This window comes from Schistocerca cancellata, chromosome 9 (genome assembly GCF_023864275.1).
Source record: "Schistocerca cancellata isolate TAMUIC-IGC-003103 chromosome 9, iqSchCanc2.1, whole genome shotgun sequence".
NCBI classification, from domain to species: Eukaryota; Metazoa; Arthropoda; class Insecta; order Orthoptera; family Acrididae; genus Schistocerca; species Schistocerca cancellata.
Window position 1 is genome coordinate 474,521,110 of NC_064634.1, and position 27,011 is coordinate 474,548,120.

The window sequence follows — 27,011 nt, forward strand, 5'->3', positions numbered from 1 at the left end:
TCTGTACGTCAGTAATTCGTTTTTCAAGGTTGTCATGTACTGAAGGATATGTTTGAATTTGTTCAGTAAGAACTTCACACGTGACATTAAGGTTTTTTACTTGTGTCTGTAAAAGTGCTACGTCAGTTGTAGTCTTTTCTTGTCTCGTATTAAGCTGGGAAAATTTAGTACTGAGTTCAGTCATCTGTTTGGTCAGTGTGGCCTCTATAAGTTCCACACATTTACATAAAGTGTCATTACCTGTCTTGAGTGCTATGAGGTCAGATTTAATTGCGTCATTTTGTGTCTGTAAGGTTGCCATGTTTTCGGCGTTTTGTTTCATTAGCATTTGTAACATGTCGGCAATGTTTACTGTTTGCAAGGTCTGTGCCCCCGTCGCGTCATTAGACGTGACGTCATGCATCAACATGGGCTCTGACTGAGACTTTGAAATTTTTGTAGTGGACGGCCTATTGCCAAAATTTCCGTCAACACTTGCGTCAATGTTTGATAAATCGTCACTACCGGTTGCTGTCGTAAAGTCATTTTCTAACATTTGTCTCTCGTCCGAGTCGGATTGCGTCTGAATAGTACGTCTTTGCTGTTCCATTTTTGCGTATTGATTTCTAGTTATTACCATGCCACACGTGATATATGTTTCAAGAAAATATTTGACACTGATTTTAAAATAAAATGCAGTTGAGCATGAATCGCTCGTAGCAACAATGGCTGTCTGTTAATTTAAAAATATAAACTGAATTTGAGATTGTTGGTAATGGCTGCTGTCCATGTTACTACATATCGTACAGAAGTCGGCCATATTGTACACTCGTGTATTGGTATTGTTGCATACGTTATTGTTTAAGGAAAAGTACTGAGAATGAAATTTATCACTGAAAACTGTTATGCACGAAAGAAACACTACAGAATCTACTGAAAAGCTAATACACTGAATTATACGTCTGGTCAAGCCTGCTAATGCAAAGATGCTGCGTCTTACCTTATTTTGCTGGAAGTTTCATTGCGTCTTCCCGCAAAATTTTAGAATTGGAAAATATCTTCAGATTTTTTTTTTTATCTCTCATACATTCACGTCCAGGTCCAGAAAGTTGATTTTTCACATGAAACAAAGAGAACAATGTAACAAATGACAAAATAACAAGTCCGACACGCAGTCGCCAATATAAAATAAATAAAATAAAAATATTATTTAAATATTAATTTTTCTATCTGTATGATGGTGATTGTGATTGTAATTGTAATAAATATTTGCTTATCTGGAACGTGGACGTTTAATTATTCGGTATCAGACGCTTGACAATGGCTTTCTCGTAAAGGCAATGTTACTCGTAGTTGACCGTGAAATAAAACTGAAATAATCGGACTTCGTAAATAAATCGTTTCCAAAGACTGCTGCGGTAGGTGCGGACTCATAATCTAAATCTCACTATTTCAATAATTTGCCAGCCATGCCAATACGTCGTACAGAGGTGATTGTCTACTAAACATAAAAAAGTTACACAGTTAGTTAAATCAGATATATTCAATGAATAAGCCTACAGTTCATAATCCTACTTACTTTTATAAATATAAATTCTTTACAGAATCGAGTGCCTAGTCTGGTTGCAACTCGCAGTATTCTTCTATAACATGAAATATGGCGGTGTGCCAGACAATAGAATAAAATACGTGCTTCTCGCACCACTTCTACCAGAGCTCTCCCATTTCTTAATCAAACATAAGAGTAACGTAATTGTGCTTTTGTTTTATCAGCGACACAGCGCTGCAGTTGTGTGCCATAGGCTTTATTTATTTGTCACTGATTATTTATTTAATTAATATTTCGCGTTTCCGAGGAAACCCACGCTCGGCATGCAAATGTGCCTTTATAAAGTGTCGCACAATTGAGGGGAACAGCTATCAGAACTACAAGATATAAAACATGAGTTGACACAGGGTAGTATTCTAGGACCCCCTCCTTTTCCTTATATACGTGAATTGATACTCTTCACAGATGACACAACAAGCATAACTGTGAAACCGAGCTTACAGGGGGCCATAAGTAAAAGTAATCAAACAGTTGAAATGATCACCCACTGGCTTGAAGTGAATAAGTTAATTCTCAATTATGAGAAAACTAATGCAATCTTATTTAGGAACAACAAAAGAAAAACAAGTGAACTGACAAATTTGCAAGAGCTAGATGTAAGAGTATTTGAAAGTGCTAAATTTTTAGGGATCGCTAAGAACAGTTGTTTAGGATGGAAAGATCATATTTCTAATATGCTAAACCACTAATAACAGTAGATGATGTGTGCATAGTGTATTTTTCATACTTCAGTGCTATAACAAGGTATGGTATAGAAATCTGGGGCTACTCTACTAGGCAACTAAAATATTCAAATTACAAAAGAGAGCCAATAGAATAATAGGAAACAAAAGGACAAGAGATATTTGCAAGCCTCTTTTCAAAAAATATGAGATTCTAACCTTCTACAGCTTGTACATATACAAAATTCTGCTCCTTGCTTGGGATCATAAAGATAAATTCAACAAAAATGAGGATGTACACCACTACCATACCAAAAACACCAAGAAATTAAGAATTCCGCAGCATAACACAACTCAGTATGAGAGAAGCAGTGGTTACATGGCAGTAGAGTTGTACAACACACAAACAACTGCTATTAGAAACCCCTTTATATTCAGTCAGAGAATTTCTTTCAAACGAAAATAATTGAAGCAAACAGGCATAGTACACTAAAAAAATGTACAAAGGTATAGAGAAAAGGAAAAAGTAAAATGTGTTAACTTCTTAACAGCATAGTTTTATAAATATTTTGTTTGGTACAGTATTATTGCTATTAATTTTTTTTATAAATGTAAACGAAACGGGATCTAGAATATGTATGTGCTATATGACTGTATTACACGATGTATATATAAAATGATGGACCCATAGTATAGAATTATTTGACACATAGTATAGAATAGGATGTGTTGAAGTGCAAATTCCCATCTCCGCAGTTCAGAAGGACTGGTGTTGGGTGGGAGAAGCCAAATGGCACATACGGTGTAGCAGGTTCCTCGGTCCCTAGAATTATGCTGGAGGGTATCTAAAATTTTGTAACTATGATGTAAATTTCCAGAAATGTTGGGGCTAAAATTTATTAGGCATCTTAGCAAAACTATAGTTAGAATCAGTAAAAGTAATATATTTTATTGGAAAACTGACAAAGCAAATATGTCAATGATTAATGGAAAATCTCATATAAATATGTGAAACAAATACTAACAAAGTGATAGAGGGGCTGGCCAGTACTTACCTCAGCTCAGTACAGCCGATAGATACACAAAAAACAGAACCGAAAATTTACATTCCTAGCTTTTGGAACAAATGTTCCTTCATCAGGGAGGAGAGAGAGGAAAGAAAGGGAAGAAGGGAAATTGGATTCAGTTACTCACAACCCAGGTTATGAAGCAACAGGGAAAGGAAAACAGGGAGGGTAGCAAGGATGGAGGCATGGTTGTCAGAGGGAAGCCAAAGATATTCTACTGTAAGTACTGTGCCAGCTTCAAAACAAAGAGGATGCATACAGAAGTAAAGAGGTATATAGTATAAAGATAAACACAACTATGTAGGATGAAAAGATGCGTGAATGGCTAAAGAGGAAAGGGAAAGAGGAGAAGACTGAAGAGTAAATGGGAGTGAGGTTGTTTAACGTAGGTTCAGTCCAGGGGGATGGCGGGATGAAAGGATGTGTTGAAGTGCAAATTCCCATCTCCGCAGTTCAGAAGGACTGGTGTTGGGTGGGAGAAGCCAAATGGCACATACGGTGTAGCAGGTTCCTCGGTCCCTAGAATTATGCTGGAGGGCATGCTCCGCTACTGGGTATTGGACATCTCCTAGGCGGACAGTTCGTCTGTGTCCGTTCATGCACTCAGCCAGTTTAGTTGTTGTCATACCGATGTAAAAGGCTGTGTAGTGCAGGTATGTCAGCTGATAAATGACATGTGTAGTTTCACATGTGGCCCTGCCTTGAATTGTGTATGTTTTACCAGTAGCGGGTCTGGAGTAGGTGGTTGTGGGGGGATGCATGGGGCAGGTTTTGCAGCGGGGTCAGTTACAGGGGTAGGAACTGCTGGGTAGAGAAGGTAGTCTGGGAATATTGTAGGGGTTACGGAGGTTAGGGGGGTGACGAAAGGCAACTCTGGGAGGTGTGAGGAGAATTTTTTCAAGGGATCATCTCATTTCAGGGGTTGACTTGAGAAAGTCATATCCCTGGTGGAGTAATTTGTTGATATATTCGAGGCCAGGATAATATTGTGTGACAAGGGGGATGCTTCTGTGTGGTCTGGGGGTAGGAACATTTATGTTGGATGGGGAGGAAGGTATTGCTCGGGAGATCTGTTTGTGGACAAGGTCTGCAGGATAGTTGCGGGAGAGGAAAGCACTTTGATAGCTGCCATCCATTCCACAACAAACGCTCCCTTCCCTACAGCCTAGGTATTCGTGGCAAACATATCTGCTCCAGTGACGAATCCCTCAACAATTACACCAATAACCCGACCAGTGCTTACTCCGCCAGGGATATGGCTTTCTCAAGTCAACCCCTGAAATGCAATCATCCCTTGACAAAATTCTCCCCACACCTCCCAGATTTGCCTTTCGTCGCCCCCCTAACCTCCGTAACATCCTTGTTAAACCCTACAATATTCCCAGACTATCTTCTCTACCCAGCGGTTCCTACCCCTGTAACTGACCCCGCTGCAAAACCTGCCCCATGCATCCCCCCACAACCACCTACTCCAGACCCGCTACTGGTAAAACATACACAATTCAAGGCAGGGCCACATGTGAAACTACACACGTCATTTATCAGCTGACATGCCTGCACTGCACAGCCTTTTACATCGGTATGACAACAACTAAACTGGCTGAGCGCATGAACGGACACAGATGAACTGTCCGCCTAGGAGATGTCCAATACCCAGTTGCGGAGCATGTCCTCCAGCATAATTCTAGGGACCGAGGAACCTGCTACACCATATGTGCCATTTGGCTTCTCCCACCCAACACCAGTCCTTCTGAAGTGCAGAGATGGGAACTTGCACTCCAACACATCCTTTCATCCCACCATCCCCCTGGACTGAACCTACATTAAACAACCTCACTCCCATTTACTCTTCAGTCTTCTCCTCTTTCCCTTTCCTCTTTAGCCATTCACGCATCTTTTCATCCTACATAGTTGTGTTTATCTTTATACTATATACCTCTTTACTTCTGTATGCATCCTCTTTGGTTTGAAGCTGGCACAGTACTTACAGTCGAATATCTTTGGCTTCCCTCTGACAACCATGCCTCCATCCTTGCTACCCTCCCTGTTTTCCTTTCCCTGTTGCTTCATAACCTGGGTTGTGAGTAACTGAATCCACTTTCCCTTCTTCCCTTTCTTTCCCCTCTCTCCTCCCTGATGAAGGAACATTTGTTCCAAAAGCTAGGAATGTAAATTTTCGGTTCTGTTTTTTGTGTATCTATCGGCTGTACTGAGCTGAGGTAAGTACTGGCCAGCCCCTCTATCTCTTTGAAAGTAAATATGTACTTGGACTTACTCCGTAGGTGTACGTCATAAGCTGCAAAATAAATAATTAATAAATAAACTACTTCACTCCATGGCACCAACAATTTTCCAAAGAGTCTAAAAATTTTGTTGACAAATGACTTTCTATTAATTTGTATGATTATTTTATAAATGAATCCAGAAATAAATTTAATAGCTAGTGTCAGATTGCGCAGTTAATAATAGGAATTTTAAGTGTGCCGTATATTTCGTAATTTCAAATGTTTCTAAAAAAAAGATTATTTTGTAATTTTAACTGTACATGCAGAGTTAGTACATATTGATTGTAACAAAGAAAATAAAGTAATTTCTTTTCAGACTGAAATATAATACATTGTATATAAAAACATGTGAAAATCTTTTAGTTAAACAGCTGAGATAATATTAACCTGTTTAAAAGGTAGAAAGTATTTATGGTATCAATAACTTCTGTTGAAGAAAGGTAATGTTAGAGGAGTGTCCCTTTACGATATCCCCCTCACAAAATTTGGAAACAATGTGTTTACAATATTTTGTGACAGACAATAAGGTTTACCAAATGGTGTACAAAATGATGCCAAAAAATAGAATACAAATGTACAGAAGTATCTGATATATATTACAGAAAACAAAAAAAAAATACTCTATGAGATATAAGCTATACATAAATCAGGGTATGGTATTCAGATTTTCAGATCTGTGGAACATACTGTCACAAGACCAATAATACAAAGTCAAAATTACAATATGGCAATACTAAACTATAGAAACAGATAGAGAGACAATATAAATTACTATAATTACAAATTGTAAGTTTACATCCATACAATCACACCTTCAAAATATTTGAAAGAGTAGAGAAAAAGTTCAGAGCCTAAGTGTACAACAAGTGAACCGACTCAAAAAACTCACGATGGGTAGACCAGAAGAATATGTTCACCCAGGAGCAGGAATATAGCACAAAATCAGTCATCCACATAAATAAGAATATTTAAGGATATGTTGGCTCATGAAAAAATATCAGGGCCTAAACTTAGGATGTGGGGATCGACACATGAACCTAAGCCACACCTGGTACAAACCAGCAAAAAATGTTTTGACACAACAGAATGAATAAAGTTCATAATCATATCAATAAGTTAAATTATATGCAAAGAGTAATTGTAAGAAGCATCTAGCCTCAATCAATAGTCGTACGCTCTCCCTGAGTACACATACAGTCATGATGAACAGGGGTACCCAAAACAGAGTTGAACTTGAGTTTGCCCACAACTCAAGTCCCAGTCAGATACAATATTGCAGTATTAAGGATAAATACAGATAAAGAGTCATAAATAGCTTTGAATGATGGCATATCAAGTAGATTGAGGATCTAAATCAGTGTATGAAAGCAGACATGTATACATCTAGTTATATTGTCTATACTAGTGAATGTCTTCCACACTATTTGCTAACTGCCCATACAAACTAACCTGCATACTGAGGGTTGAATAACACGTAGGCAGTTTTTTGTTCTACTGATTTTTATTTGTATGAACTAGTTTTCGGCTTATTAGGCCATCTTCAGATAACTACTGGCTATTGTTTACAAGGAGCTTGTGTTATTATGAACCAAACATCCTGGACTAAGATACAACACACTTACATACGATCTTTAGTTGTGGTATTGTCTTTGGAATTGTCAATTGGGTCTTTTTACTTTTTGTACTGTAAAACTGTTCTTTAACATAATAAATAAAATTTTATGGTTTGTCAGTACCATGTATGACAACAGTTAGAATTATTTAGAACACACATTATTACAAAATTACAATTTTTGGTATTTTTTGTGAACAGTTGCACTGAACACTAATTGTCAGTCATACAACAGCGATGTTTTCTCTGGGGGTTACATTTTGTTATTAGAAAAATTGTGCATTAATAAATACCAAATATTACATTGTTACAGTTGAGTTACAGTTAGGAATGTAAACACATATAATATATTACATTATTTTGGGGTGTGAATTTGTTTACCATTGGTACACTTTGTGGTTAGTAGCAGATTTACTGTACTGTGAAAAGTTTAAGAGTGGTGATGTGCTCAGTTGCAATTGTCCTTAACAAAGACCCCACAAAAACCTTTAATAATGAAGTGAAAAACTTAACCAAGTCCTGCAAAAGTATAATACACAATTATGAAGCTAAATATTTGATCAACACGTATCCAACAGCTCCTAAACTGTGTGGACTCCCTAAACTACACAAAAAGACCATCCTCTAAGACCACTTGTCCCAACCTACACTCCACCAAACTACAAAATTGCCAAAGAATTACATTCCTGTATCAAAACCAAAACAAAATTCAAATTTGGAATTGTAAACTCAGTGGACCTTGTCAACAAAATTAAAGACCTTCCAATACCAAGTAGTGCAAAACTAGTATCCTTTGATGTAAGCAACTTATTTACAAACATTCCTACACAATAATGCCTTGATATTCTGACAGAACTATTATACAGAGCAGGTGTCAACCCAGTACAAGTAGAAGACATAAATTTTGCCACCCAAACATGTCTGAAACAAAATTATTTCCAATTTGAAGGTACCCTTTACAGACAGCTAGAAGGATTGGCAATGGGTAAGTTATGCTGCCACAAAAGTCTTTGGTCACCTACCAAACAGCATCAAAAGACTGACAGATAGCCAACCAACATTTAAAAATAAATTAAAAGAATTTCTAGATGACAACTCCGTCTACTCATTGGCTGAATTTTTAGATATAAATTAAGGGAGGGGAAAAAAAACAACTTAAACATTAGTGTCATGCAATATTTTGTGTAATGTAATATCTTGTACAGACATCTTTTATTAACCTGACACGTTCCACATCATTACGAAGTGTCATATTCATGATCTATGGAACAAGTATTAATCGAATCTAATCTAATCCAACACAAGATCTACTACTGAAAACTTAGAAAATCTGCCTTTACCATCATGTCTCTGCTTTCTCCTATCCCTGTGTTTTTACATCATCTCGCTAACACACTCTTCCCTCTCTTGTGATGATAGAATTTTACATGGCGGAAACTCAACATTCTCAGAAATAGGGTTAGCTAGTTTGCAATTAAACATAATTTCAAATGGTGAAAAACCAGTTGAAGAATGTTGTAATCTGCTCATAATATCCTCAAAGTCACTGACATAATTTATCCAACTGGTATGATTCTTACTACAATATGTTCTAAAGAGTCTTCCAATCTCTCTCATACATCTCCCTGCAGGGTTACTCGAAGAATGGTACAATGCGGTTAGAATATGCCTTATTTTTGCATGATCAACAAAATCTTTCCAAGCTTGTGATGTAAATTGAGAACCATTATCATGTAAAATTGTTTTAGGGAAATGAAAATATGTGTTTTTGAACTTAGAGATGATTTGCTTACTGCAAGCTTTCTTAAGAGGAAACTGTTTTATGAACTTCAAAAATACATCAACCACCACAAAAACAAAACAAAATCAATTCTTAGACTTAGGCAAAAGTCCATAAACATCCACAGACATGAGATCTAGGTTACTATTAGGCAGTATGTTTTGTGTGTGGCCTCTACTTGTTTGGTTACTTACCTTCACTCTTTGACATCTGTCACAGCTGACACTCTTCTTCTTGACTCTCCTTCCTATGTTATAAAAATAGATGTCTTCCTGAATCTTTTGTGTGCATTTGGTTGATCCACAATGATCAAAATTCTCATGCGTGTAAGTAATTAAAGTATCAAAACATTGTTCTGACAAACATAGTTTCCAATCCCCTGAGTCAGTCTTATGTCTCCTGAATAAAATACCCTTGTGTACTTTATAATACTGTTCTGTCTCTTCTCCTCCTTGCTTATCCAGCATGCTTTCAACCAATATCCAATTCTTATCATGATTTTGATACCTGTGGAGTTCTTTGCAAATTTTCAACATCTCTTTTTCCTCCTTCACATCCCTCATGTACATTATTTTAAACTCTTTCTCTCCTTCTCCAAAGCTGTTAGATGATTCGCTCCCTAAAGGTAGCCTAGACAAAGCATCAGCAACAACATTATCTGTGCCCTTAATGTATCTGATTTCATAATTGAACTGCTGTAAAAATAAGGCCCAACGAGTAATTCCGTTATGGTACAGCTTACACACCTGAAGATAACATAATGCTTTGTGATCAGTATAGATGATGACTTTGTGATCTAGTAGATAATTTTTAAACTTTTTGAACGCCCAGTGTAGACCCAAAAGTTCTTTCTGAGTTACAGTGTATGTCTTTTCACATTTCTGCAATACTTTTCTAGTAAATGCAAGAGATCTGTGTTCAATAACGCCATCAACTTCAACCTCCTGAAATAAATGAGCATCCAAACCAACGTCACTGCTGTCTGTCATAATACAAAAAGGAAGAGACAAATCTGGTCTGAACAACATCTGACTTTGACACAACTGTCCTTTGATCTCATCGAAAGCATCCTGACACACCTAATTCAAATTCCAAATGGTATTCTTCTTCAAAAGTTCACACAATCATGGAGCATTCAAAGCTTGGCTGCTACAAAATTTTCTATATAATCCAGTTAGCCCAAAAAATTGTTTAAGTTATTTTTTGTTGTGAGAAGTAGGAAAATTAGAAATAGCATCAAGTTTCTCTATATCAGGTGCAATTCCTTTCTTTGATATAATGTGTCCTAAAACTTTAACTTCTTCCATTCCAAATTTACACTTACCTATTTTCAAAGTCATTCCTCTTGATCCTAACTTTGAAAACACATCTCTTAACAGATCCAAATGTTGTTCCCAAGTCTTTTCAGTGACCAGAATGCCATCAACATACACTATTTATTTTAGACTCCCTTCACTTCCCAAGACAGAATCCAGAACTCTTATGAATTCAGCTACAGATACATTTAGCCCAAATGGCACCACACTTACCTCCATACAAAAATGCTGTATACTTTCTAGAATTAATTTCAAGTTGGATCTGGTGAAATCCGGAGGTCAAGTCCAAACTAGTCATGTATTTTACATAACTGAATTTGTGTAACAGCTCATCCATGTTCTCAGGATGGTCATTTTCTCTGATAAGATATTTATTAAGATGTCTAGAGTCCAGAACATTTCTCATTCCACCATTTCTCTTACTTACCACAACTAAAGGATTATTGTAAGCACTCCTGCTTCTCTCAATTAACACCCCATGTTTCCATTTTCTGAATTTCTTTCTATAGATCTTTCCTTTTTGAAAATAGTATATTATATGGCTTGAGATAAAAGGTTGATGATCTCTAAAATAAAGCAAGCACTGATAGCCTTTCACTTTCCCTGGTTTTTCTCTAAACACATTTCCAAAATCCAATAACAAATTCCTAAGTTGTTCCTTTTGTAGGTCATTAAGAGTTGTAGCTTCCCTTACTTTAGAATCTACTACACTTTCAGAATCTTGATCCTCAGTCTCGTCCAAATCTACATCATTATCAAACACCTGGTACTCACTTTGGTTCACTATGTTTTGCAAATACTTATAACTTTCCCCACAGTTTAAAATACAGAAATTAGTTTTCACATAAGTATTACTTTTAGGTTCCAAAATAAACAATTATTTAGCACTCCATCCAAAACAAGCCTCAACTTTCACTGTCCAATCCATACCGAGAATTATATTTTCTTCCAGACTAGGGCTCACTAAGCATCCATGTTCAAAGGTTTTGTCTTCCATGCAAAACATTAAAAGTACCTGAGATTTTACCAATTTGCTTTGCTTACCTGTAGCTCCTCTTATCTTCACACCTGCAATGGACATTTCCACAAAATACTTACTGTTCTTAATCTTGTCTCTAAATTGTTCAGATATACCACAAACTGGGCTGCCTGTATCAATCAAACAGTTCCCTTCCCACTGATCAGTCTTTATCTTAATGTAAGAACACCCAGAATCTGAAACATCATCTCTGTTATTAGACACTTCATGTAAAAGATCACTTTCCATTTCATCAAATGCTACATCCACAGTTTCTTTACAGGGTTTTATCAACTTTACTGGTGTTATAGCACTACTTTGGTTACTCTTGTTGTAAGGTAAAGATTGAACAAAATGAATGGAATCCATAGCACAACTGACATCACTTATTACAGAAGGAACCCAAAATATATTACCTTCAAAATTACACTTCCTACTTAGATCTTCTTCCACTTCATTCCACCAATTTGGATACAAATTTTGACTAACCACAACTAACTTATTACAGAATGCACATTTATCTATGTCATCATCAATATGGTCCCAAACAAGTTTTGAAAAGTTTTTATGTTTTCCTCTAGGCTTACAGATAACTCACCTCTACTGTTGGATCATTACTCTGCATTACATTAATGAAAAACTGCTTTGGCTGGACTGCTAATCCATGACTCTCACTTACATCATCTCATACATCACTTACCTTATATGTATTGTCAATATCATTCACAAATAACTCTGAAACTTCATTATTATTAAATTCCACAAATATCTGATACTCATCATCATCATATTATTCCAGAATTACTTCATCAACAACATCATTAACAACACAAGTCTCCATCAAAGTCATTTACCTCACCTACATACATCTGCAATAAGTTACCAGTCTCAGACTTACCAACCTCAGTTATTTCACAGCTCTTATTCACATCTACATCAAAAATATCACCTAATTCAGATCCATTACAGTCATCACCTGATTTACATACATCAATAGCATTGTTTCCTGACCAAGAGATGAAATCATTAGTACATACTACCTCAAAATTCTCATTACTCTCACATTCTGGTTTACAATTAGCACCTAACTCATTATACTTAAACATAGTATCTCAAAACTTTTGATCAATACATAAATGAGAAATCTGATACTCCTGTTCAACTTCATATCCCTGTGCCATACTATTACCACTGTTATTATTGTCAAATTGGAAGTGTAAATTGGGGGTCCTGTGCTTGTTGTATTTCCTCATCCCAAAACTGTAGACCTTCATTGAGGTGGACTGCCATTTTCTGAGTAGTTACCTCTATGATTGTTTCTCTTATTAAATTGCCCATGGTTATCCCCATTACTCCTTTTCTGTTGATGTTCAAAATTTCGTCTCTATTAACATTTTGATTGTGATTGAAGTTACCATTATCTCTGTTTCTGTAGTTATTCCCATTGTGGTTTCTATCATTTTGATTATTATGTTACTCCTTTTCTGCTGATGTTCAAAATTTCTGTCTCTATTAATGTTTTGACCATGATAGAAGTTACCATTATCTCTGATTCTGTAGTTATTCCCATTTTGATTTCTATCATTTTTATTATTATGGTACATACTTCTTTCTACTGCCCTATCCACCCTGTCAAGATATCGTAAAAATTGTTCAAGACAATTGTCAGGTCCAAGTACTAAATCCCACTGCAATTGTTCTGATAATCTCCTTTTAAGTGCATCAATAAATGTCATTTCATCAAATGGTTTATCAAGATGTATTAATTTCTTAAGCTGGTTCTTACAAAACTCTATTCCTATAATCAGAACCATTCAGAAATTCACTTTTAATTCTTCCCTGTTCAGCTTCCAAACAAAATTTATTTAAAAAACTTTTTTTGAAACTTTGATATGTTTCCCACTGACTAAAATTTAAATTTACCCAAGATAGAGCTTTGCCTTCAAGACATCTTTTAACAAATTTAATTTTTTGATTGTCAGTCATACCTTACACAAAACTATCTTTACAGTGGTGCAGAAAATCCACTGGATGTAAGTAGTCTGACGGAAAACTTTTGATACAAATGTTGGAACAAGCAACACCATTGTTTGAATACAGATTTTTGTGAATGCAATTTTCCTGAACTGCTGAAATTTTTTTATCTAAAACATTTACATTAGTTTGCATATTATTTTCAACAATTAAAATTTTTTGATCTAAACTACTAAAGTTATGTTCCATTGTTTTCCACCATGGCCTTCTGTTCAACTCTGACATCATTAATACTCTTTGACTGTCTGGCAGATTTGACAATGAACTCATTTTCCAAAACAATAAATTTATTTTCTAAGACATCAACTTTTTCATTCATACTTTTTAACCCTCCTAACAACCCACTTTTTAGCTCTGAAATCTGATTACTAAGTTAGTATATTTGATGTTGTACCATATCCATTTTATTATTTTTTCAGTTTTCAGGTCATTTAATTGACCTTGTAATGAAGTAAATTTTTTAGTTAACTGATCATTAAGTGCACTAAATTTTCTATTGATATCTGTCTTCATTTCCTCTACTTTTGCCAAAATCAATTGCAAAATATCAGTTTTTAGTGTTTCTTTGCTGACTATGCTTTCACTCGGTTCAAACAAGTACTGGCTAGGTTCTGCAGCTTTCACTTCTACATCACACCTGCCATCATCTCTATTCATTTTATTAAGAAGCACATGAGTCCACAAGCAAATTAATTTCACAAGTAGTTTGTACTTATCTTTTCTTTTTGATGTCACTCATCATAGCTGTAAAGTCCTCTTTTATTTGATCCAATCTGTCATTGTTGGTAGTACCTCGTCACTGTTGATACGGCTTTGTTGGGCAGTCCTCGGTCTTCTATCTTCGCATGATCAGAAATTCATTTATGTATAAACTGTAAATGACACAAATCACTGTCCCTTCTTCTGCAACAGACAAAACTTCATTATCAGTCAAGTGATCCTGGATGATGCCCACACTTGTAATCTTCCTCTCCATCACATCATTTGTTGATTTTCACTCACTTCAAAATTAACTCTTTCAATAAGCTATTAGAGGTGGAAGATTTACAATAACCTTTTTTACTTATCTTCTTTTCTCATAGTTGGCTCCAGTCTTCATGTCTAGAGGTTGATTCTTGAGGCTGAAATTTTTGACATTGTAGGCTCAGAATGTACGATAATGCTGGTGTAAGTCTGCTCCATAACTTCTGTTTCTGTAATATTTTTATTCAATCAAATTTTTCTATATCACACTGTCTTCACAATTTCCACTTCATTATCAAAATTTCCATTGTTATTGCCAAAAATAAAAATACATCCGATCACAACAGAAGCATGCCCACTACTACTTCACTGCGTGGCACCAACAATATTCCAAAGATTCTACAAGTTTTGTTGACAAATGACTTTCTATTAATTTCTATTATTATTTTATAAGCGAATCCAGAAAAGAGTGTGCAATTAATACTAGGAATTTTAAATGTATTGAATATTTCATAATTTCGAATGTTTCTGAAAAAAAAGACAATTTTGTAATTTTTGCTGTACATACAGAGTCAGTACATATTGACTGTAACAAAGAAAATAAAGTAATTTCTTTTTAGCCTGAAATATAATACATCATATAAAAAATTATATGAAATTCGTTTAGTTTAACGACTGAAATAATATCATAAAAGTATTTATGGTATTGATAACTTCTGTTGAAGAAGGGTAGTGTTAGAGAAGGGTGTCCCTTTACAGAGTGCAGAAAATATAGTACCAGATACAGATACCTCTAGGTGTGAATAACATAACAAGAACTAAAGGACCAGGAGTAATATCAGTATTAACTTCTTGACAGTAACTTATACAAATGATTAGGTAAGAAAGTTAGCATTACGAACAGCACAGAATATAAGAACAGATGTATATTTTAAGGAAAAGTTACAAAAATGTGAATAAACACCAATGTTGGTAGAAAATAAATGTATTTGGAAAATGAGAGGGGGGGGGCATTATTTTGAAAGTTACATAATAATAATGCACAGTGGAAGCTATGTATTCCAAAAACCATAGAGAATGAATTAATACAATTCACATATAAAGGATACAGACATTGTGGAATGCTCATATCTACTGAGCAAATTTTATTATTTTAAGGACTTAAGTCAAAAAATAAGAAAAATAATTAGAACTTGTGAGAGATGTCAAAAAGTTAAAGACCATAGCAACAATATATCGTACAAGATGTATCCTATAATACTGAAAGATCTACATGATCATATGGCAGAAGATTTTTTTTGGACAACTATTGATAGGAAGAGGAGAAGTAACATATATTTTTGCCTTAATGAAATGTTGGCCAAAATATGTTAAATTATATCCTATAAAGAACGCAATCATGGACACTCTAAGAAACATAGGAATTCAGTTTTCTCCAGCAGGTTGAATGGTTGTAGCTTATATTAGTAATGTCATCTGAACAGGGGAGGAGGGGGGGGAAGCAGGAGGGAGGATAGGACAGAATGAAGTACAAGTTAATAAATTACAAAGTCACATACTAATATCAGCTAAGTTATTCTGAACACTTATATAACACATAAATAATAACGAGAACTAGGAGTGATAAGAGAAAAGAAGGAAGTAAGAAACTGATATTTTATATGGATTTTGGGTAAGATCACCATGCTGAAGAGAAATCTTCAGTATTAGAAATGGTCATAGACTAGGCATATGATTGTAAACATGAAGGTGGGGTGTATCCAGATTTGTAGAGAGGTAGGAGGATGAGAGGGTAGGTTTACCTAGGAAAAAGGAAACCTATACTTAAGATCAGGTGGATCCAAGGAAAGACTTGAACCATTTTTTTAAAAGCATGTCATTAAAATAATGATCATAAACAAGTATAATGTGAAATTTGGAGAAAGAGAATTTTTTTTATCCATTCAACCTTTTTTGGTCTTAGTTCATGAAGGAGGAACATGTGGAATGAGTCTGGTTCCACATTATTTGCCAGAAACTCCCTCAATACTTTTTAGGGTATGCTGATCTCTATAATGACTGGAGCTAAGCTACTCACATATGCCATAGAATGTAGTCTCTGGGACATCACATTAGTTATACTCCAAGGAAAGTAGTCTCTGGGGTGAGTGAAGAACTCAAAGACGTACATTTATTTTATTTTATTTTAGAAATGGGAAGTAACACTACATTACTGTTTTACAATGCTAATTCTGACTAAATTAATGTAAAACAGTATATTTAAGTGTTTCTGTTACAATAGTCTTCAATGGAGTAGAAAGAGTTGTCTATGGCCAAGTTATCTATATGGAATTTAATGTACATACTCTGGTAGTTTGTGGTGCTAGTGTTATAACCAGTAAATAATCTTGATCATGTTGAGCTCCACAGCCGACACTAATGTCAATAATTAATGAAAACCACCTCAGCTGTCTATTACACACTTATTAGGTTATGACTGTCATAGTTTGTTGAACATCTGGTTACTAACTAGTGCTAAAGTTATGTCACAAATGGTCTGGTTGTCAAATGTAATGTGAAAGACCAAATCTAAAGACACTGATTATAAACATCCTGCTGGCTGCCTGGCAGAAGTATGGTAAGCACGCACTGCATACATTAAAAGTGTACCATACACAGCATGCTGTATCTGCTTGCCATACTTTTGCCAGGTGGTTGGCACAATGTTTATAATCAGTGTTTTTGGATTTGATCTTTAACATTACATACCGTACAACAACAGGACCATCTTGGCAACCTGAATGTGTTCGACAAACACAACCAGTTGTAATACAATAAATATGTAATAATACAGCTAAGATGATTTTCCTAAACTGTTACTGTTATAATAAGTCTCTTAAGTACCAAAAGTTTTTGCAAAAAGAGATCAGCACAACAAAAGGACATTAATGAATTTGTGCATTTTGAGGTAATTTTCAAAATGTCCATTTTTTTAAAGAGGTCTCTATAGGATGTTGTTGAATTGACACTGGATATAATCTTTATAACAGGCCTACACTTTAGTACTCTAAAAATACTATCCATGTAACTTGAATTTCCCAAGAAAATAATTCCACAAGTTATTAGTGACTGGAAATATGCAGAATAAAATATTTTTTCTCCATTTTTTAAGTCACTTGTAGCAGTACATCAATAATCTATTTTGCAAACATAGCTGAATCAAGGCACTCCATTGCTTCATTAATTAAACACTAATCCATTTGGTACATCTGTCAATGTTTGAGAATTTTTCATTAGCTGCCTTATTAGTAATAGGACTGATACTACTTCTTATCTCTGTATTCATCTAAATTGCAAAATGTACAAAATTGTCATCTTCTGAAACTGCAAGTGGGTCATTTATGTATAACAGAAATAGCTGCGAATCCAAAATCAAAATTAGTCATGGATTTGTTTGCTTCAAATTATGAGTGCCCATCATTGTGTATTTGGCATGGAGCTGATACAAATTGTTTTCTCTCATACAGGTACCGGTTTGATAAAAACTGTGAACCTCCATGCCTACCATTCTGTAACATTCTAACTTTCACATTGGACCATCTTGATTCACACAATCAAAAATGTAGCAAGTCACAAAATATTCACCAAGGTAGCAATTTCTGCTTTATTGATTCTAGTGTATCATCCCTCAAGGTAGCTATAGCCTGTTCAGTTGTCACCAGTTTTTGGAATATAAATTGTTTGCTACCGAATACGTTTTCCTGTAATAAATGTGTATAGAGTTTAGTGCACATTATCTTCTTGAAAATTTTTGAAAATATTGGCAGCAATGAGATGGATTTGAAATTCTCTACTAATGTTTTGTCTCCTTTTCTGTTAAATGGCTTGACAGCAGTATGTTTAAGTATCTCTTGGAAAATAACAGTACAAAAAGATTTGTTACACAATTAACTCAATATATTACTAAGTTAACATTTCTTTTGTCATAACCACTTGAACATTTATTTTTAAGAGTTTCAATAACATTGAAAACCTCCTTTGGATATGATGGAAGAAGTCAAATTTTGTTAGACATGTTTTGAATGTCTTTTCATAGGCACTATAGGCTATAAAGTAGCTCTTCTTTTTTCCTGCCTCATTTTTTACTATCTTCCAAATACTATTTATTTTTTTGCTGGCTAAGATGATTTCTTCTTGAAAGTGTATACAATTTGAGGCCCTCATGACGTTGCTTAGAATTTTATTGTACAATTTGTAACATAATTTAATGCTATCATCATTTGTGTCTGTCAATTGCTAGTACGAGACTTCCCTTAGTTTTAATAACAATGTGTAAAGAATTTAATGTGGCTAGATTTAATGTGGTAGGGGGTGAATGTGGTACGAGGATGTATGGGACAGGTCTTGCATTTACGTCTTATTACAGTGATACGGGCCATGAGGCAAGGGATAAGGAGCAGGGATAGATCGGGATGGACAGATATTGCAAAGGTTCTGTGGATGGCAGAATACCATTGCAGGACGGGTGAAGAGGATATTTTTCATTTCAGGGTAAATGGGGGATGGTAGGTGACTGGAGAGACAATGCCCTCACACCAGTGACTACAGGGATCTGTCTCCAAGTGTCAGTGCCTTTCTCCAGTATACAGCTAGTAAGCCATCAAATTTCCATATGCTTGCCATTTTAATGTGTGTAATGGTTTGTAAAATCCCATCTGTCAAACACATAAACAGAAAACAAACCTAAGTTTGACTAAGTGCCTGACAGAAGCAGTTGATCTAACTCCATGTTGACCTAATTCACAGAGCTGTTCAAGTAGGACCAATCATATGTCTCAAAACAGGAACAAACTCCAAATTTGTATGGCCCTTTGCTGAAGCCCTCCTTACCAGGTCACTCTAAACAGTGTAGCTATGGTCCCAGTCAATACTGTTACCTGCTGCGAGCCGTGCTCTCTCCCAGCTATACGTTTTCGTGAACTTTGCTGTCCATCTGTGTTTGGTTTCCCGCCCTTGTCGCGGTTACATTGTGGTTCTTCTTCCTTCTACGTGTGGCAGCAGTGATGTGTATCGAAATTTGCACCGTGTAGCATCTTTAGTTTGGTACATACAGTTTCCGGCAAGGGGGTCTGGAGTCACTGTGTGCAGTGCAGTTGGCTGGGGCCGCTGGCAGCCCCTGTGCAGGGTCAGAGCATGTGTGGACCTGTCCAGTCGCCACGAGCTTCATGGTTCACCGACCCAGGACGTCAGAGTTAAGTATTGATTTCAATCACCCAAGCCACATCTATTCATGTTGTGGTGGTTCGCTTCAGTGGTTTGCTGTTGGGGAGCTTCTACTGTTGAGATTTAGCCGGCATGTGGTGCAATTAACTATTTTGGTCGACTACAATTTGAGTGCACCAGTGGAATTTTCTGTCTTGTGGCCGTTAGTGTTCTGGTTACCTTCCCTGGGCACTGACGTAAATTCAGGCAGTGCTCTTCGAGCAAAGTTAACTATTTCCATGTTTCAAATTCAAGTGTACCAGCGGAATTTTCTGCCTAGTGGCCGTTAGTGTTCCAGTTACCTGCCTTGGCCACTAACATAATTTCAGCCAGCGTCCTTTCCTCACCTGTTGTCGCTGTCCAACATGGTGTGTAATTTTGACAGCTAATACATATTCCATTGTGGATTATCATGTTTGTAACACTGCAGGTTTGAGTTCTCATGTACTGTTTGACAGGAAGCAAGTCGTTGTGTCGGTCAGTCCATGGCTGTCCCCTAGTTGGGTTCCGGCAGATCAAGTATAGTTGGGCTCACCACCTGTCTCACCTAAGTGAACGAGGGCAGACCGACCTTCCTGGAGGCCTTCTGAGTGCCACCGGTGTTTTATTATCTGTTGTCAGCTATTTTAAATTTTAGACTTATGGTTATTTGTTTCTTAAAATTTTGCAAAATTAATTTTTAAATTTATTTTTCAAGCTTAAACACTGTGGCCTTCTGCCTTTAAAGATTATGGTAATATATTTTAAAATTTTGAAGTTTAATTGTGGCCCTCAGCCACTGATATTGCACCTTGCATATGTTGCTTGTTTAAATTATTTTATTGCTATCTGAATTGAATTTTTGTCTTGTTGATTTTTAAGATTTCTTGTTGTTAAACATGCTGGCTTTCTGCCTTTAAAGGTCTATGGTAATATATTCTGAAGTTTTGAAATTTATTTGTGGCCCTCAGCCATTGGTATTGCACCTTGCATTTGCTGCTTCTTTAAATTATTTTATATCTATCTTAATTGGATTTTTATCTTGCTGATTTTTAAGATTTCTTGTTGTTAAACATGCTGGCCTTCTGCCTTTAAGGGTCTATGGTAATATATTCTAAAATTTTGGAATTTAATTGTGGCCCTCAGCCACTTGTATTGCACTTTGCATATGTTGTTTTTGAACTATTTTATTGCTATCTTAATTGGATTTTTATGTTCTTAATATTTCTTGTTGGAGGCCTTCAGCCGCGAAAGAGTTGCATTCGGTAAAGATTCGGCTATGTGCCGCTTTGGTTGTAAAGGTTATTAAATTACAATAAATGACAATTAGAAGCAGAAACTGACCTCAACCCTTGACCCTTTCCACAATCTTATTACCTGTTCTGCCCAGTGGGTTTAGCAGGCATATTATACTGTATCCACTATTACAACATGATCCTCCTTTCCAATATCCTTGCACGAGGAACAGATACCCTGTACAACTGAGCTAGCACATTCTTATGGATTGAAAAAAATTGAGACCTACTACTTCTTTCCCAGTTCTTCCTGGAACAGCCAGCCTCTGAATTTCCACAACTACTACCTAACAGCAGGACTTTCCTACTTTTTCTACTACTCAATACAATAACATTCCGCCCAATAAAATCATATACCACAACAGCTGCACTGCACCCCGGAACTTTCCTATGACAACTCAAACACCTTGTGTTCCTGTTGTTTACAGACAAAACTGAACCTTGGCCAACTAATTCAAGTAAAGTGTTAACATTAAAGTTATTCAGGTAAGTTATACAATACACATTATTTGTATATTAATCAAGTCACAGGATAAATAAAGCACAGTTATATGGAAGTATATCAATCTCTGGCCAGTAAAAATTTAGGCCTAAAAATTTAGGTTGGAGCTGTGTAAGGGTAACACAAAATTTAAATGATATTTTGACAGTTAAAAGTTAGAAAAAGACATTTTCGATTACACAGCTGAACAAGCCGATAATGTGTGTATAAAAAACAAAATATCTCTAATTATTTCTTTTAACATTTATCAAAAATGACTGCTCATTCACACAAAATCAAAGCCCTATCAGTCAGAGGTTCCATGTCACCAACAACTTTCTATCAATTGAAAGTTAAACTCTCTCTAATATGAACCAGTGGTGATGGTCTTCTGCCCCCATACCATTAATATACTAATACAGACAGAACATTCCTCATGTGTATCATTGAAACCTACCCTATCAAAGATCTTTTATTTACAACTTCAAATTGATGTATATCCCTTGGAACACATCTCATCCATGTGCCATATGACCTTTTTTGCTCTGTATCATCTCAAGGATCATTCCCTGCTGTTTGTCCCCATTAATTAAAATTACCCTGTACTCAAGAAACGTACAACAGCTTCCACTGTAATCTTAAATTCCATCTGCAGCATGCTCAGAAAATCAGTGATGAAACTCTTCTTGATTCCAGTAATGAGTTCATCACAGACATACAAAATAGTTATAACTTTATTATCATTAGAAATATGATAATATCAGCATGGAACTGTAATACTTTCAGATAATCCAAAATTGAGTAGCACACTTTTGAATCAATCATTTCAACACTTTGAAGATTGTTTTAAACCATAAAGGCTTTAAAAAGTTCATATATGCCGCAGATAAAGTCATAACAACATTCAGGTTGTTACATGTACATTTCCTTTTTCATCATACCATTTAGAAATGCCAATTTCACATCAAACATTCTGTATCAGCAGCACTGAACACTTCCCTAACTGTGTCATACTGAGGAACTGAACCAAATGTTTCACGCTGATCAGTGTCGTCGCATTGACTATAATGCAATATGACAAATCGGGCTGGGCAATGGTAAATTTCACCATTTACATCTCATTTGACACAAAAAAAGCAGTGTTTAAAAATTGTCTTGTGCCATGTTGGTAATTCTGTCAAAGTACATGGAAAATTTTTCTCCAACAATGCAATTTCACCTCTCACTGTTGATTCCCAACTAATGCATTCTGGTGACTTGATTACTTTAGAATAGTTGCTCGAGTCATTTACTTCTGCTAACATACATTCAATCACACACTAATGTTTACAAATTTCTTCCCTGTTTTGAAGCCCATCCTGTGCTCATCCACAGCCTTTCAGTTCAGATGTATCTTCCACTAAAGAAATTGTTGGTTTACTTCCATTTCCTAACTCATCTCTGATAAAGGCATCTGCCATAGAAGCTTTCTTATTTGATGTTAACCTCTTATCTTCACAGCGCTTTTTCACATTACATTTACTTACAGAGTACATGAAGAGTGATTCATTAAATGCCTCTGGGCACACTGCAGTTAGTCCAATTTAGTGTCAGCGACCCCTGTGGGTACAATACGAGGCCTTTTCAGAAAATTCTGGAACTTTGTCCACTCTACAGTTATCTTTTACTTATTGAGCATGGTTTCCTCCAAAATACTCTCCTCCACAATTAACACTCCACTCCCAATGCCGTTTCCACTTCTGCAAGTAGTCTTGATATGCCCCTTGCTGCATCATGCAAAGCACTGTCTGTGAATTTTCTTTCCTCATCTATCAATACAAATCTTTGTACTTTCAGCAGGGTTTTAAACTTTGGAAATAAAAAAAAGTCCACAGGGGCCAGGTCTGGAAGTTACAGAAGATGAGGCAGTACAGAGATTTCATTTTTTGTGCAATAGTCATGCACCAACAAGGAAGAATGAGCAGGTGTGTTAGCGTGATGCAAGACTCATGAATTGTCTCAACACATTTCAGGCCATTTTCTTCCCACATTTCCTCACAGGCATCGCAATGCATCGATTAACAGTTTGTCCCTGTGTTGTGAATTCACGATGAACTAATCCTTCAAAATCAAAGAAAACTATTATTACAGCTTTGACATTTGACCTGACCTGACAAGCTTTTCTGGTCTTAGAGAACCTTTCCCGATCCATTCTGAAGATTGACCTTTGGTCTCAACACCACAACCACAGACCCATAACTCATCACGATTAAGGAACATCCGCAGCCTGTGGTCTCGCGGTCACATTCTCGCTTCCTGAGCACAGGGTCCCGGGTTCGATTCCTTGTGGGGTCAGGGATTTTCACCTGCCTTGAGATGACTGGGTGTTTGTGTTGTCCTCATCATTTCATCACCATTCATGAAAGTGGCAAGATTGGACTGAGCAAAGGTTGGGAATTTGTACGGGCACTGATAACCACACAGTGAGCGCCCCACAAACCAAACATCATCATCATCATTTAAGGAATGTCTCGTTCTCATTTGTGTGATCCAAAAGCTCTTCACAGATTGTGAGGCAAAGGTCTTTCTGGTCTTGACTCACAAGCCGTGGGACAAAATTAGCAACAACATGATACATCCCAAGATGCTGTGTCAGGATTTCATGATATGATCCAACTGAAATGTTACATTCTTCTGCAATCTCTCAGAGAGTCAGTCTTCAATTGGCACACACAATTTCATTGTCATTCCTGACGTGAATAAGGTTAGTTGACGTCATAGAGTGTCCTGAATGAGGATCATCCTTAACTTCCGTCCAGTCATTTTTAAACCATATGAACACCAAGTACAGCTTCAGCATTCATCACCACAGGCTTCCTACATCGTTTGGTGTGTCTCTGTGAAGGTTTTCTTGAATTTCACACAAAATTTAATGCAGACTCATTGCTCCTTAAACTTTGACATCTCAAAAGTCACAAACTGTTTGACACAACGTTCTACTCAATACTACAATCAATAATAACTAACAGACATACAACAATGAAACTTATGGCAGTCACACATTAAACACAAGTGTGTGCAGCGATGCCAACCATATTTCAGTCCAACAAAACATTGGTGTGAATGTACAAATGTTTCGGAATTTTTTTGAACAGACCTCGTATGTCAGGGCTGCAGTACGTTCATAGATGTCACTCTTAATAATGGTTCCTGAAACAGTGTAAGTAGTCTTTCACAGGATATCTGACATCTATTTTCAAGCATCTGCTAGTACAGTTGAGCAATATTCTAGGATGTATTGCATGAGTGTTTTGTAAGCAATAACTTAGAGTGGTTGCATTTTCCTAGTATCCTAGCAGTGGACTGAAGTCAACACCTGCTTTACCTACAACCAAGCCTATGAAATCATTCCATTTCATATCCCTAAACATTTGTTACACCCAGAGAGTTGTATCAGTTGATCCATACTAATTCTAACTCATTGTACCATTTTCCAGTGGCTTTGGTTTTATGGCACTGTTCTCATAAATTTTGTAATCTCCTTCGGAACTAAGCAGTAAATTGCAAACTGTGAACTTCCACCCATTCCAGTTCTTGATGACACAATTTCTCCTGACCATAGAACCTTATGATTAACCAATTGTAGAAAATCATCAAGCATTTCAGACACACTATCAAACACACCAAGAGTGCTACAGAGAGGAAATGGTTTATCAATTTTTTTTCTTGTAACCACAAAACAACTCTCTCAGCTTACACAGAACCACACCTGCTGCTGTGTTCATAGTTTGTGATAAAACATGCAGCATTAAAGTGCTTGTAACAAGCTTATAGGATAAACAAGAATATGTGAAATAAGACATGTATGCAAGAGCAACAAAGTAAATTAATTTTCTACAATAAAAGCAAAGAGCTTTCTCTTTCTCTCTCTCTCTCTCTCTCTCTCTCTCTCTCTCTCTCTCTCTGACACACCCGCCCACCCACACACACTTACACAACAAAGGTAATGGAATAAACACCTCAGAGTTCAAAGACATTATCCTGGCCAGTGTATGTGAAAAGCTGGTGATGAAAGGATTTTAGAGCTAATTATACAAATGAGTGTTTTGTTTCTTTTTCTCAATTCACTTCATTTTGTTGCTATGAATTTTAGACTGTTATCTGAAAACACTAGACAGGTCATACATATTCTTTAATTGTGGTGACTTATGATGTTTTATATTATGTATGTAGTAGTAAATCACATTAACAGCAACCATTGCTAATATTACTGCAGGAACAAAATAGAACATTTCAAAAATAAGAATCAATTCAAAAAATAAATAAAACGATTAACTCAAGTTCCAAGTGAGTAATTTCCATCCTACATTACTAGATATGCTACTGGCAGTCTCAGAAGATCTTGAGGTTTGCCGGTTGACTCAACTATACCTGTTTACTATTTTATTCTACATCACACACAGCGGTATTTGTGTGCCTCGGCAATTCTTGAGACTGTGCATACCCGTGTGTGTGGCCATAGCATTCTTTCTTTTATTTTTATTTTATTTTCATTTTTTATATACACATACACAGATTCAAAGTTTCTCTTAATTACATTTATATGTGCCTATCATAATCTATAACTGAGGAAATGTTTCTTGTGACCTGTTGACATTATTTTAATATTCAGAGTGCCCACTTGATCTCATAGACTGAAAGATAAGCAGTTGCCTTTTAGATACCCGATGTGCTATGATATTGACTTCAGTCCACAAGTTTTGGTCACTTTCAACTGTTTGCAGATAACAGTGTAATTGTCTGGAGTATCTCTCTGTTTGAAAAAAAAAGGGCACGGGCATCTGAGAATGACATAATCATCAGAACCTTCCTCTCCACACTCACAGACTGGTGTGTAACACCTCTCGATGCAGATGTTTGGGATATGGACTATGTTAATATGTGCACCATACCTCAAGTAGGGGCAATATTCCAAAGTTTGAACCTGTTCCCGATGCTTAGGAATATGCTGTAAATGCACCTTGCAGTGCGCCTAGTGCCCCAGTCACACTGCCACTCATCTAACTTCCAGGCTCATAAATGTCTTTTATCAGTAAATATGCATTCCTGTGATATCATGCATATGATAATATTTCTCACACCCTAACCAATACAGTGCTGCCCTATGACATATCATGATATCCATTGGACATATCCAGAGGATCTCCAGTAAACCATCTGCAGGTTTAGTGTGAAAGGCACCAGTTAGCTCCAGAAGTATGCTCCACTGAATTCGTCACAGTACAGTCTTGTAGTGGCCTAGTCAAAGGCGATGCACCCAGATGCTGACGGTGAAGCCCACAATAGCATTGAAGATAGCTTCATGGTATGACTATAAATTAAAACAGTAATTTATAGTCAGCAGTGTCAGTTCGGGCAATATTATGCATAATTTTAGCCACTTTCTGAGTAAGAGATTTTACATGTTCTAGAAAGTTTCTTTTCGCTTCTAGAAGAATGCCTACATATCTACAAACAGTGCGGGGTGTCATAGGTATTTTGGCAAGCTTTGTGTACAGATTTATGGCAAGAGAAAGTCTTCCCTTCAGAAGTATATATCTGGTTTTATGAACACCTATAGTCAATTTGTTGCCCTTGCACCAGTGCTGCATATGAGCATGCATATCATTTGTCTTTTCCTCAACTCTTGCACTGGAGTCTGCAGACACAAC